The sequence below is a fragment of the Hippopotamus amphibius genome, chromosome 8 (assembly GCF_030028045.1).
Source record: "Hippopotamus amphibius kiboko isolate mHipAmp2 chromosome 8, mHipAmp2.hap2, whole genome shotgun sequence".
Lineage (NCBI taxonomy): Eukaryota > Metazoa > Chordata > Mammalia > Artiodactyla > Hippopotamidae > Hippopotamus > Hippopotamus amphibius.
The window spans coordinates 136,616,609-136,631,883 of record NC_080193.1 but is presented as its reverse complement, the minus strand read 5'-3'; the positions used below and the strand labels follow the sequence as shown (position 1 = coordinate 136,631,883).

General features: G+C 35.1%; 1 protein-coding gene across 11 annotated transcripts in view; it reads right to left on the bottom strand.

The window, feature by feature from the left end:
- The window catches only part of TANK (TRAF family member associated NFKB activator), a 78,328-nt gene that overhangs the window by 31,713 nt on the left and 31,340 nt on the right, over positions 1–15,275 (bottom strand). The window lies entirely within an intron of this gene.

Sequence of the window (15,275 nt, the reverse complement as noted above, 5' to 3'; positions counted from 1 at the left end):
CCCAGGTACTGGAATATTGATTTATGAGCTAAAAATAGTATCCAATGATGCATTTATAATCATTACAAACATAAGTGCTTTAAACACTGTAAAATCTTAAAAATCATCTTAAAGAAATTTCAGTTAAGAGTTCAATGTATAGTTTCTTGAATAAAAATTATAATTTAGAATTTAACCCTTTGTAATAAAAAAGCAGGCTTCCTAGGTGGCGCAGTGGTTAAGAATCTGCCTGCCAATGCAGAGGTCACGGGTTCGATCCCAGCTCCAGGAAAATCCAACTAAGCCCGTGTGCCAAAAAAAAAAAAAAAAAAAAAAAGTAATAAAAAAGCACTAATGACAAAATGGATGCTGTATTAAAGTTATTCTATAAAAATACCCACTAATTTTAAAAAGTTAGGATTTCATGTCTTTTAAATAAACACACTTTCGAATTTATTTTTAGTGTACAAAAACAAAGGAAGTAGCAATAGCTACAACACTATGAAAATCAAAGGGACATGTACAAGCTGTAAAATTTATATTGATCAGAAACTTCTAAGATTAAGTTTTAAGAAGTCAAGAGAGCACATGGTTAATCTCTGGTGGATATCTTAAATACCACAATTTCCCTTATATTTTTAATACATTCACCTTACTATTTTATTACAACAGCTATGAGAATTAAGCCATGAAAGAAGACATGAGTTTGCATTAGAGAATACAAATGTTGCAAACCTGAAATTTGAAAATGTTCCATTATAATTATCAAATTAGCACAAAGTCTGAAAAATGTATGACTAAAAAATAACAGATAATTCTTTACCAATTATTATCACTAGAAGAACATGTAAATGACTAAATTGTAAAACTGTAAATTCCTTGAAACATGAAATGGGGTTCTAATAATCTTGGACTGTCCTTCAATAAATACTAAATATTTAATTTTGGATAAAGTTCAAAATTAGTGAAGCTCTATTATTTTCAGAGATCTATAAACCTAAAGTTCTTCATAAATTACACAGCTGCTCCTAGATTCCCAAAATAAATTAGCTTAATTATAACGAAAGCAAAATACCACATTTTCCCAAATAAAAGGTGAAATTTTGTAAGTATTACACTTCAAACATGAGTAACTGACAAAGCGGATAAGTGACCCAAGTGGTGTGTTGTCTTTGCAAGTTGCCTGAGGGTAATTTCATATAACTTGATATTCCCACAGAACTCTGCAAAGTAACTTATACATAGGAGGTATTCAGTACATGCTTACTGGAAAAAAAAGAAAAAAAAAGAAAAGAAAAGAAATAAAGAATCCAATTAAAAGAAAATCCAAGTTAATTTTATTATTATGAATAAAAGAATGAATCTTTTGAGTCTGTCTGAACCAGAGGTCCTATGACTAGGAGTCTGAGAACAGAACCTTGGATAACAGATTCCAGTCTAGGGCCAGGCTTCTCATGATAAGACTTTTTATTCCTACATAAATTCACATCCAAGCCCCTAGAAAGAGTGGGTAGGCTGACTGTAAGAAGGGTTTAAACCTCTAATGCGAATACTGTAATACTTTAAATTTACCTGGCTACACAGAGCCACCAGGTCTGAGGAATCAGCAAACACACTGATATTACAGTCTGTTCTATCTACTTCTATGTATTTAGAACTTTCTCTAAAAAACTCAAAGCTTTTCATAAACATCAATCAAAAATTACCCATCCTTTCACTATTTTTTGATGTATATATATTCTACTATCCAGCATTAAGTAATCAGTACAAAAAACTTAGTAACTTAGAGACAGGCCCAGAATAAATGTATAGGTGATTCAAGCCTCAGTCCATTCTCCACGTACTATATATTTCTTCCGAATCCTAACGAAAAAAATGAATGACTGTATTTTCTTTTGGAACCAACTCAGCCTCTGCCAGGTAATTTTCATCTTCTAGTTTCTGGCTTAAAAACATACTTTAGCAATCTGCGTATAACATTATAATAAAAGAAATAATCCTGAAAATGTTTCCATTAGCTGGAAAAAAATCTATACATCAACAATAATTTCAAGTTGAAGTTTTGAACTATTTCTTAAACCACTTAACACAGTACTTTATAAACTTAAGCAAATTCTGTAATAGTTTAAAAACCAATACTCTGGAAGAATAGCAGGGGAAAGAGAAAAGCAATGATCCAAGTTCTTTTACTGTTCTTTCCACATACTTATATTACACCAATTATAGTAGTCTAGCCTAAATGTTTGTATGTATGATTTCCCTTTATACTATGACCTCCTCAAGGGCAGAGACTATTTTCTCCTGATATCTCCAGAGTACAGGCAAGTACCTGGCACATATTGAGATGCTCAATAAATATTAGTTGAATACACTAAGTTGTAAAGGAAATATAAGAGAAATATATATGCCTTCAGACGTGACCTGAAGGAATGAAGTTATGGTTTTCCTTACATTTCTGTAAGGAAAACAGGAAAAATAGAGACAGTAGGTCAGTAGGTAAATAAGACAAAAGGAAATTAAGTCTCAGAAGAAGGATGGAAAAAAAAAAAAAGGCAATGTCTGAAGATTTTTTTTTTCTTATTTTGGAAAAAAGGGGAAGCTTATACTGTCAGAAAAAAAAAGGCACTAATCTGAGAAGAGAAAATACATATTTAGAAAATAGTATAAAGGTTTTGCCCACAAGGCTATGAGAGGGAAAGTCCAGGAGAGGATATTGTATCAAATTGGGAAATAACCAGCAGAATTCAGTCTCCTTGTTATGTTTGGAAACAGGAACAAGAAGTTTTTTATTTTTCTTTTTATTAAATGCTTTTCTTCATTGAACAGATGTTAACAAACTTATTATCTGAAAAGCCCTTTTAAAAGGTCAGATAATTGTTGCACCGTCACAGTGTTTTTTTAAAAAACAGTACAATTACAAAGCAAGTACATTCCAGCACTACCAAAGACCCCACAGAACAGAAAAATCACTAACAACCACATTGAAAATGTACAACAGCAATGTCTTGTCAACACTTCTGTACAGAGCACAGACATGACAGCTAAAACAGACAGAAGAGAAGATGCTTTTGACAGCCAGTGTGTGTGAATGATTCTTTGAGTCAGATGGCAGCAACAAGTTACCAACTAGGAGATCTGCATGACAACTAACCATCCATCTGTATCAAACACCATCTGGCCAAGATGACTCTGGCTTCTGTGTATTTGACACTCCTTCCAATTCTAAAGACTAGCAAAACAAGTGGTCTACCAGCATCTAAAGAGGTAAACAGGTATTTAGGTACTTGTGCCAGAATGTACACTTTTCTTTTTCAGTGTTCAAAAGCAAAACTTAAAACAATGGTGATCAAATACAGTACACATCCTGAATTTACTAAAAATTGTTGTCCATACACACTCTTGACTATCATAAATAAAGCAAAAAGCTTATCTTAAGAGATATCCCTTTATCCAGGCAAAATTTCAATCCATCTTCAAAACTAAGGCAGCATATTCTCTATAACTATGGACATACAGCTGCTCAAGTTTTCATGGGTTTCATAAATATTAAAACAGAGTTCTATACAACTGAATTTTTTTCTATTGCTTATACTGAAAATTCTCATTTTTCGTATTTTCCAAAGCACTTCTTTCCTAAATGGGAAAGAAGTTCAAGTGTCCATAATTCTGTAAAGAGGTCAAACATTATCTCTTCTCATCCTCAAGAATTAATCCCAATATTGTGAGAAATACCATTCTTTCCCTCCAAGTATAAAAAGAACAAAAATTTAGTAAATATTTAATGGATTAAAAGAAAAAGCCTTGGTTTAAAAACCTTTCAAACTGTTCCAAGATTAACCAAGAGAACAAAAGCTTTATTGAAAGATTTGCTTGACTACCACAAAAGCTCTCAACAGGGAGCTCCACAGTTCATGAAGGAAGATAATTAAATATTAAGTATTCCCAAAATAACACTTTAGACAAAAACTAATTGTCTTATCTTGAAACTTTGATAAACTAAAAACATCAACTTCAATTTTAGGTTAAAAAAAAAAAAAAAGAGAGACCGTATAGGATTAGCAACTCAGATTTATACAGCTCATTCCTAAACCATTCTCTGCTGTATTCTCCTATAACTAGGGAGTTATAAACCCTGCCCTCTCCCACCCTTCTGATACCAAGACTTATCTAGGAGATCTGCAATTTGACAGATCAGATTATCAATCTGATTATCTACTATTAAGTGATATCACCAATTTCCTGCCAACTTGCATGCCAAACGGTAAACTATGACAAACTATTTTTATTTTACAATATTATGTTTTGGTCATGATTAATTTACTCAGCTTCTTTGGGCCTTGGTTTCTTTCCCTTTGAAATGAAAATAATATTTACTTGAAGGACTGAAAGAGATGGCATGTGTAAAATATATGGCACATAATAAGTTCTGTGCAAGTGTTAGTTCCTTTCTTGTAATAATGAACAAGGTTCCTATATAATATCTATTACCATAGCATGTAGTGCATATGTCCATTAACTAAAGCTCTGACTATCACTGTACCTAGGCGATTTGTCACCGGACTTACCACACAACCACCCCATGCTCTAAGCGAGTTTTCTCAGTCCTTCTAGTTCACTGTTATCTAGGACTCAGAAGTTTCTCTCCGAGAAATCAGTGTGGTATCTCCATCAAATCAAAAACATTCTGTCAAGCAAAAAAAAAAACAACAAAAAAAACAAAAAAAAGTTTACAAATGGACAAAATAGACTCAAAAATGATTAAGAAACACAATGGTTGTTAAAAATTAAAAATTACAAAAGTAGCACATTTGTTGAAAACAATGCAAAAAACAACAAAATGTCCACCATCACCACCACAAGAAAACCCCAGATAGGTACAAAGTAAAAAGTGACTGTCTCTTCCTTTACTTTGCCTTCCATTCCTCCTCAGTGGTAATAACTACTGACACTTTGGTATTTGCCCTTGCAGAACTTCTATGTACCTGTGTATGTATCTTTTTAAAAACTGTAAACTGTTCTGCCACCAAATTTTTCACCAAAACATTATCATCATAGGATCATTTCACCAGAATCATAGCACTTTATTTTTCTATCTCAATCCTTAAACTAACCTTCTGAGATTATTTCCCACATTTTATATAGGAGAAAACTGAGGCATAAAGAGTTACAAAATACCTGCTTAAGGTTTCTCAGTAGGTAGTAGAGCTGGGATTTGAATCCTTGTTGGCCTGACCACAATGCCCAAGCCCCTAAATAACCACCATGGCTAGACTCCTGTGAGTATATCTAGCTCTACCAAGGTCCTCTTTTTGCTATACACTCTCCCCTCAGGCAATCTCATTGCCAGTGGTTGGTTATCTGCCAGACTTTCCAATTCTCCTTCTAGCAGAACTCTCCTTTGAACTCTATATCTATGTGGCCAAGTGTTACTGAAAAAGCATTTCAAATTTTACTTATTTAAAACTGATCTCCTCCCTCCAACTAACATACCCCTCAACCCCCCCCCCATCCCCCTCCCCCTCCATCGGTCCTTTTCTAGTATTCCTTCTCTCAGTATATGGCACCGCTATCTATCCAGAAAGCTATAACCGTCCATGACATTTACTTGTTCTATTGCCAATCCACCACCAAGCGTCAATTTTAATCTCAAATACTCTCAAATCTATCCACTTTTTCATTTCCAATGTAGACATAGCAGTTCAAGCCACCATAACACTAATGAACTACCGCAATAGCCTAACTGCTCTTCTTAAAGCTATCAGCCAGTCCACTCTCTACACTGTAGCCAGTGTTCTTTGCAAAATGTCAATCTAATCATAATACCCACTCTTTCCTCCCCACCTCCCCGCCAAAAACCTTAAATGGCTTCCTATTGTTTATAGAATAAAGAACCAAAAACCTTCAACATGGCCTCTAAGATTCTACAAAGTCTTGCCCCTGACTCTTCTCATCGCATTATTTCCCATATACTTTCAGTTCTTTAGACCAATGGGTCTTGTACCTGGAAAGCCTCCCAGCCTTGCCCTTTCACAATCACTTCATAAAAATTATTTTCTCTAAATTAGGTCAAGTCCCTAACAGGCGTTTTTGAAAGAAGTTTACTTTTCTTCCTAATACTTATCAGAGTTTGAGACTTTACGAGATTGTGTGACTAGCCTCTGCTTAACTAGACTGTGCCACTATTTCATGAAGTAGGGAGCATTTTTGCTGCTCACTGTAGACCCAAGTAACTTAGAGCAGTTCCTGATACAATACACTGAGTAGGTGCTCCAGATATTTTTGAATGGATATTGTAATTTAAATATTCTTAATTATTAATGAATCTTCTTGAACATATATCCTAGCATACCTGCCTAAAAGTTCTGACAGGACATATTTCCGAAAATAAAGACCTGGAACAAAGGATACAAACATTTTAAATTCTAACAGGTGGAAAATGAGTTTATAGCAAAGTACTGACAATGTACAATAGAAGAAATAAGGCTTCGGTCAGAAACAGCCAGAAGCACTTTTATTCTAATACCAGTAGCTTTAGTAGAAAAAAAAACCAGAGAGAACTACTTTATTCCCACCGTCACTGTACACCAAGATAAATGTTTTGAGGAGCAAAGAAAGGAAAAAAGGAAGAGTAGTAAACAATAATGAAGCCATTTACATCTTAACTGAAAGTAAGGGCATTTAAAAATAGAGTAGTACCTAAAATAAAGGCATTTTATGCCTTCAGGCAATCCTTTAAAACATGTTTTACAAGCTTTTAGAGGTAACCTAAGCCTTGGGAGAGTTTACATTTCACCTGGGTCAAAACTAGCTCTAGAATAAGGCAATCTGACAACACAATCCTTATGGTTTTACGTGTATTGTCAGAAAAATGTTTAGATCTGTAATTTATGATAAAAAGACAGCATAAACTTAGTCTTATTTGAGGTCTTCACCTTATACCCACTGGTTAATCAAAAAGGCTCTTTGCTAAGCACATGGGATGATTTTAAATATTCTATATTTTTTACCTTTCTTATCAGTACAAAGAAAAAGCAGTTTATAGCACAGCATCTGAACTATTTTAGCATTAAAATTTCTTCCTTTCTATACAAGTTATTGTAGATTTTTCTCTTTTAATCAAGAACTAGGCAAGAAGAGACAAATACATTTTACTCCATATTTCTCAACAAGGAGATATTTTCTGATTACATAATACAAAGGATCTTGGGACAAGCAGGTCAACTGTAGTAAGTTTTCTGTAACAATCATTTATGAATATGGTAATGTGACTTACAAACTGGCAATCAGTTTTTAAATTTTCAGATGTTCTTATTATTTTATTACTGATTCTTCTCTTGGTCAAAGAAACAATAGAGGGTACTTAAGTCGTTAAAAAATATATTTGGTTTCTCCTACAGGACAGTGGCAGAAATGAGTGACAAACATCTTGGTGTAATAAAACTGATTAAATATTTAATTCCACACTATGGAATCTTGTGATAGTTGAAACTCTCCAGGCAACTTAACTAGTCAGTCACAAGATATGGCAAAGACTGCTAATTATTACCACCTATACATTCTCATTCTTTCTTTTACTAACACACTTTTAAGTGGACTTCATGATCATCCAGCTAGAGAATATATTCACTGGCCTTCCCCACTACTAGGTGTGACTATGTAACTAAGTCCTGGCTAACAGGGTATGAACAGAAGTGACCTGTCCAAATTCTGGACTACATCATTAAAAGCAAGTTGTCTGCTCTTCCCCACTTCTCTCTCTCCTCACTGGCAGAGAAATGATAACAAGTGTAGCAGCCACTGTGATTCCAGAGAGAGAAACTGTAATTTAGGGATGGCCAAGCTGCCCTACTAGCCCTGGCTACTTGCTTCTGGACTGTTACATGAGAGAGAAATAAACTTCCATCTTATTTAAGCATGGTATTTCCTGATCTCTTTGTAACAATAGCTTATTCTATCGCTGCAAAATTCAGGGGCTAAGCCAACTCTACCACTGCCCTATATAATAATCTTTTCCCGTATTTTTTAAGGACATTAAAAGTTGTCTATGTCAGGCGCTAATGTGATCAAAATATTCTTCTACTCTGCAACAGTCAGAAGACCTTTTAGTCAGGGTATACATGAGTGCTTATGCAAAGCAAGAAACAGAATAAGCCATAACAGACTGTGAATCCTTTACGTGCACGTTTTATGTTTTACGTATTTTTGAATCCCTAGCATTTATTAGGTGCCTGGCACATCATAAACTATCTGTGGTGAATAAAAGAAACATTAATGGCAAACTTTATACTCTACCCTCTCTTGGTAAGAGATGTGTAAATCACAAAGTAAGGATTCATCCAAGGAAAGAGAAGACTATATTGGGTTATCTATAGCAATGGGAAGAAGACAATTTGAAAACCTGGAATGGGCTGTGATTTAACTAGGTTAGTATGATGAATATGGACTTTGAGTCAGATAAACTTGGTTTCAGTACAGATTCTGCCACTTATGTTGAAAAATTAACTTATTTCTGAATCTCAGTTTCTTCATTTGAAAATGGGACTAACAATGCCAACTTTGTAGGGCTGGGAGTACTTACATATAAAGCGTGTCACACTTGTAAAACATACTCATCCCTGAAAAGTTAATTCTCCTTTCTGCTTTTTGAAGTCATATGAACTTAAGGATTGAAGAAGGGAAGAGGATGCAATTGGTTCAGTATTATCTGGGATTACTTGATATTTTAGTATGGTTAAGATTAAAGGCTATACTATAAGGAAAAGCTAAAAATAGTTATGTTTTCTTAAAGACTAGAGGTTCTAAGACAAACAATTTAATGTCATGGCGGTAGGAGTGCCTAGGTGTAACAATGGAAAATTTGGTATCTTAGGGGCCAGGGAAAGTAAATATATTTGATGATCAATAGTAGGACATTAGTAGCAGTATGAAGGATCATGCTTTGAAATGTAAGTGAGGTAATTTAGGATAAATAAAAGGCAGTATTATTCCACACAGTAGCTTATAAAACTCATTACTCTTTTGATATGGCATAGGTGGGAAAAAATAGTGGATATATAAGTTCAGGTCTGACATTCAGTTTAATGTGCCTTCCAAGTGACAATGAGATATATGGGTATAGAGCTCAGAGGGTAAATCTGGAGCAGGGAGATAAATTTAGGAGTCACTGTTATAGATATCTGAAGCCACAGGAAATGAACTAGTTCATACAAGAATATAAAGTAAGATGCAAAGAAGGCCCTGAATAAGTCTAATATTTAGTGGCCTGATAGTAGGAAATAAACCTACAGAGAAGAATGAGGAAATGCAACCCAAAAAGGAATGAGAAAAATCAAATATGGTATCTGAAATGTTAAAGAAAAATAGTGTTTTATGGAAGAGGTAGTACAAGAGATATGATCAGTTAATAAATGGAATGAAGTAGTTCAATCACACATTCTAGAATGATATACATATATTACCAACAATGGTCACCTCTGGGAAGTGAGGGAGAGGACCATCACTTTATATTCTGTATATCTTGGATTATTTGCATTATTTTCAATAAGCTTGTGCTGCTTTTGTAATTTTGGTCAATAATATTAAAAAGAAAATCACTTACCTGCCTTATTTGTCTTTGTCTCCTTTATTGATTTGGAATACTAAGATGTCTTTGCTTGACAGAATGTTCTTAAACAGACGTAGCACACTGAGTTTTCAAAGAGGCGCTTCTGAGTCTTAAACTGCAGTAAACTAGAAGAAACACTGTGAGAAGAACTGGCTTGGAGTATGGACAGCTAAGTGATAAAAGGCAGGTGAGTCTGTACAAACTGATGAATGACAGGTTAACAGCAATACAACATAGATAGTAGGAGAATCTAGGCTACACTGATTTTTGTTTTTTGGTAATAGATTTTTAAAAAGTTGTGGTAAAATATACGAAACATAAAATTTGCCATTTTGACCATTTTTAAGTGTACAGTTCTGTGGCATTAAGTACACTCACACTGTTGTGCAACCATCACCACCATCCATCCCCAGAACTTTTTCATCTTCTCTAACTGAAACTGTGTCCTTTTAAACACTAACTCCCCTCTCCCTTCCCCGAGCCTCTAGGAATGACCCTACTACTTTCTGTCTCTCTGAATCTAACTATTCTATCCATTGTATGTATATACCACATTTTGTTCACCCATTTATCCACTGAAGGGCACCTGGGTTGTTTCCACCTTCTGGTCATTGTAAATTAAGGCTGCTATGAACATGGGTATACAAATCTCTCTCTGAATCCTTGCTTTCAGTTCATGTGGGTGTATACACAGAAGTGGAATTGCTAGATTATATGGTAATTCTATGTTTTGTTCTGAAGAAACATCATTTATTTTCCACAGTGAATACACCATTTTACATTCCCATCAGCAATGTACAAGAGTCCTAATTTCTCCACATCTTCACCAATACTTTCTTTTTTTTAAATACATTTTTATTGGAATATAATTGCTTTACAATGAATGTTGTGTTAGTTTCTGCTGTACAACAAAGTAAATCAGCTATATGTATACATATATCCCTATATCCACTCCCTCTTAAGCCTCGCTCCCACCCTCCCTATCCCACTCCTCTAGGTCATCAAAGCACCAAGCTCACATCCCTGTGCTATGCAGCAGCTTCCTACTAGCCACCTAGTTTACATTTGGTAGTGTATATATGTCAATGCTACTCTCTCACTACATCCCAGCCTCCTCTTCCCGCCTTGTCCACCAGTCCGTTCTCTACATTTGAGTCTTTATTCCTGCCCTGCAACTTCTGCTTTTTTAAAATTTAATTAAAAAAAAACCTTGTTTTATAATAGCCATCCCAATGGGTACGAAATGGTGTCTTACTGTGGTTTTAACTTGCATTTCCCTAACAATGTCGAGCGTCTTTTTATGTGCTTTTTGGTCATTTGTGTAACTTTTCTGGAGAGTGTCTATTCAAGTCCTCTGCCTATTTTTTAATCAGGTAGTTTTCTGTTGTTGAGCACAGGAGTTCTTTATATACTCTAAATGTCAATCCTTTAACAGATATATGATTTGTAATTATCTTCCCCCATTCCTTGGGTTGCCTTTCACTCTGTTGATAGTGGCCTTTGATGCACAAAAGTTTTAATTTTGATGAAGTCCAACTTATCTAATTTTTCTTTTGTTGTCTGTGCTTTTAATGCCATTTCTAAGAAGTCATTTCCAAACCCAATGTCATGAAGCTTTCCCCCTATGATTTCTTCTAAGAGTTTTATAGTAGCTCTTACATTTAGGTCTTTGATCAGGTTTAAGTTAATTTGTATACGGTGAATGGTAAGGGTCCAACCTATGCACACAGACTTTCCTTCATATGCTGCTTTCTTTTTTAAATTTCTTTCTTTTTTTTTTTCCAGCTGTGTCACGTGGCTTGCGGGATCTCAGTTCCCTGAACAGGGACTGAACCCAGACCATGGCAGTGAAAGCCTGGAATCCTAACCACTAGGGCACCAGGGAACTCCCTCTTCTTTTAATTGCTTTCAGCAAAGTTTTGTAGTGTTCAGTGTATAAGTCTGTTGCCTACTTTGTTAAGTTTATTCCTAAGTATATTATTCATTATTCATTTTGATACTATCGTAAATTGAAATTTTTTAAATTTCCTTTTCAGTTTGTTTAATGTTAGTGTATAGCAACTGATTTTTGTGTGTTGACTTTGTATCCTACAACTTTGCTGAATTTCTTCATTAGTTCTAATGGTTTATTTGATGGAATCTTTAGGGTTTTCTACACATAGGATCAAGTAATCTGCAAACAGAGATAATTTTTCTTCTCCCTTTTCAATTTGGATAGTTTTTCTTGCCTAATTGCTTTGGGTAGGACTTACAGTGCTATGTTGAATAGAAGCAGTGAAAGTGGACATGCTTGTTTTGTTCTTGATCTCAGAGAAAAAGCTTTCAGTCTTTCACCATGGGGTATTATGTTAGCTATGGGTTTTTCATATATGGCCTTTATTATGTTGCAATAGTTTCTTTCTAGTCCAAGTTTGTTGAGCGTTTTTATTAAAAAAAGGTGTTGAATTTTATCAATTCTTCTGCATCAACTGAGATGACTGTGTGGTTTTTGTCTCCCTCTTCATTCTGTTAAAGTGGTGTACTACATTGACAGATTTTGATTACATTGATTGATTTGACCATCCTTGCATTGCAGGAATAAATCCCACTTGGTCAAGGTGTATAATCCTTTTAAAATGTTGTTGAATTTCGTTTGCTAGTATTTTGTTGAGGATTTTTGTATCAATATTCATAAGAGATACCAGCCTGTAGTTTTCTCATAATGCCTTTGTCTGGCTTTGGAATTAGGGTAATGCTGGCCTCACACAATTGAATTATGAAGTGTTCCATCTCGATCAATTTTTTTGAAGAATGTGAGGATTGGTGTCAATTCTTCTTTGAATGTTTAGTAGAAATCACCAGCGAAGCCATTAAATCCTGGGTGTTCTTTGTTGCAAACTTTTTGGTTACTGTTTCAACCTCTTTACTAAGTATAGATCTATTCAGATTTTCTATTTCTCAGTGTTTCAGTCTTGGCAGGTTGTGTTTCTAGGAATTTGTCCGTTTTATCTGTGTTATCCAATTTGTTGGTGTACAATTACTCACAGTACTTTTATAATTCTTTTTATTTCTATAAAATTGTATTGTTCCCCTCTTTCATTTCTGATTTTAGTTATTTGAGTCTTCCTTTTTCTTATTCAATTTGGCTAAAGATTTGTCAATTTTGTTGATCTCTTAGAAGAACCAATTCTTGGTTTCACTGCTTTTGTTAGTTTCTAGTCTCTATTTTATCATTGCTCTAATCTTTACTATTTCCTTCTTTTTGCTAGCTTTGGGTTTACTTTGTTCTTTTTTTAGTTTCTTAAGGCATAAAGTTAGGTTATTGATTTGAGATCTTTCTTCTCCCTTTCAGCACTGCTTTCACTGCATCCCATAAGTTTTGGTATGTTGTGGTTTCATTTTCATTTGTCTCCAAGATATTTTCTAATTTCCCTTATGATTTTTTCTTTGACCCATCAGTTATTTAAGAGTAAGGTATTTAACTTCCACACATTTGTGAATTTCCTAGTTTTCCTTCTGCTATTGATTTCTAGTTTCATTCCATTGTGATTAGAAGATACTTTGCATGATTTCAATCTTTTTAAATTGAGTCATTTTAAAAAATAAATTTGTTTCTTTATTTATTGGCTGCACTGGGTCTTCGTTGCTGTGCGGGCTTTCTCTAGTTGAGGGGGGCTACTCTTTGTTGCAGCGCACTGGTTTCTTATTGCAGTGGCTTCTCTTGTTGCAGAGCACGGGCTCTAGGCGTGCAGGCTTCAGTAGTTGTGGTGCACAGGCTTAGTAGCTCCACGACATGTGGGATCTTCCCAGACCAGGGCTCGCATCTGCGTCCCCTCCATTGGTAGGCGGATTCTTAGCCACTGAACCACCAGGGAAGCCCTACTGGGTCATTTTTAACGGCCTAAAATATGGTCTGTCTTAGAGAATGCTCCATGTTAACTTGAGAAATGTGAATTCTGCTACTGTTGGATGGAATAGTCTGCATATGTCTTCTATTTCCTTATTGATCTTCTCTGTCTGGTTGTTCTATCCATTAATGTAAGTGTTGAAAGTGAGATATTTGTCTCCTACTGTTATTGTAGAGCTATCTATTTCTTCCTTTAAATACTATAAATGTTTGCTACTCAGTGCATATATGTTTAGAAATGTTATAAATCTTCTTGATGCCTCGATCCTTTTATCATTATGGATCCTTTCTTTTGTAACAATTTTTGACATAAAATCTACTTTGTCTGCTATTAGTACAGCCACACTTGCTGTCTTTTGGTTACTATTTGCATGGAATCTTCTACCATCCTTTCATTTTCCATGTATGCATGCTTTTAAATCTAAAGTGAGTCTTATAGATAGCACATAGTGGGATCCTATTTTTTTTTATCCATTATGCAAATCTATGTCTTTTGATTAGGGTGTGACCCACTTACACTTAATTACCCATAAGGAAGTACTTACTTTTGTCATTTCGTTCTTTATTTTATGTATGTCTCATAGCAGTTTGTTCCTCATTTCTTCCACTACTGCCCTCCTCTGTATTTAGCTGATTTTTTGTAGTGACACATTTTGATTCCCTTCTCCTCTCCTTTTGTGCATATTCTATATTTTCTTTGTGGTTATCATTGAGATTACATATAGCATCCTAAAGTTATGACAATCTATCTCAAATCTATACCAACTTAACTTTAATTGCATACAAAAACCTATTCCCTTATAACTCTGCTCCTCACTTTGTTATTGATGTCACAAATTACATCTTCTAGTGTACCCATTAATAGACTTAAAATTATTTTTTACATATTTTTCTTTTAAATCTTGTAGAAAATAAAAAGCAGAGTAACAAACCAAAATTACAATAATACTGATTTTTACGTTTCTTTATATATTTACCTTTCCCAGAGGACTTTATATACTCACTTGGCTTCAGGTTACTCTATAGCACCCTTGCACTTCAACCTGGACATTCCTTAGCACTTCTTATAGGTCAGGTCTAGGGGTAATGAACTCCTTCCACTTTTGTTTGTCTGGGAATATTTTAATTTCTCTCTCATTTTTGAAGGATAGTTTTGCCAGATATAAAATTTTTGGTTAACAGGTTCTTTTTTCTTCAATACTTCAAATATATCATCCCAATGCCTTCTGGTCTGCAAGGTTTTTGCTAAGAAATCCACTGACAGCCTTACTGAGGCTCCCTTGTACATGATGAGTCACTTTCCGTCTGCTTTTTTCCAGATTCTATCTTTGTCGTTCAAAAGTTTGATTATAATGTCTTGATGTAGGGCTCTTTGGATTTATCCTACATGAAGTTTGCTGAGCTTCTCAGATCTGTACATCCATATTGTTCCTCCAATTTGAGAAGTTTTTATTTTTTGTTCAAATAATCTATTTCTTCAAAAGAATTTCTCTCAGGACTTCCCTGGTGGCGCAGTGGTTAAGAATCCACCTGCCGTTGCAGGGGACACAGATTCGATCCCTGCTCCAGGAAGATCCCATGTGCTGCAGAGCAACTAAGCCCTTGCGCCACAACTACTGAGCCTGTGCTCTAGAGCCCGTGAGCCACAACTATTGAGCTCATGTGCCACAACTACTGAAGCCCATGTGCCTAGGGCCCATGCTCCACAACAAGAGAAGCCATCACAATGAGGAGCCCGTGCACCACAATGAAGAGTAGCCCCCACTCACTGCAACTAGAGAAAGCCCATGTGCAGCAACAAAGTCC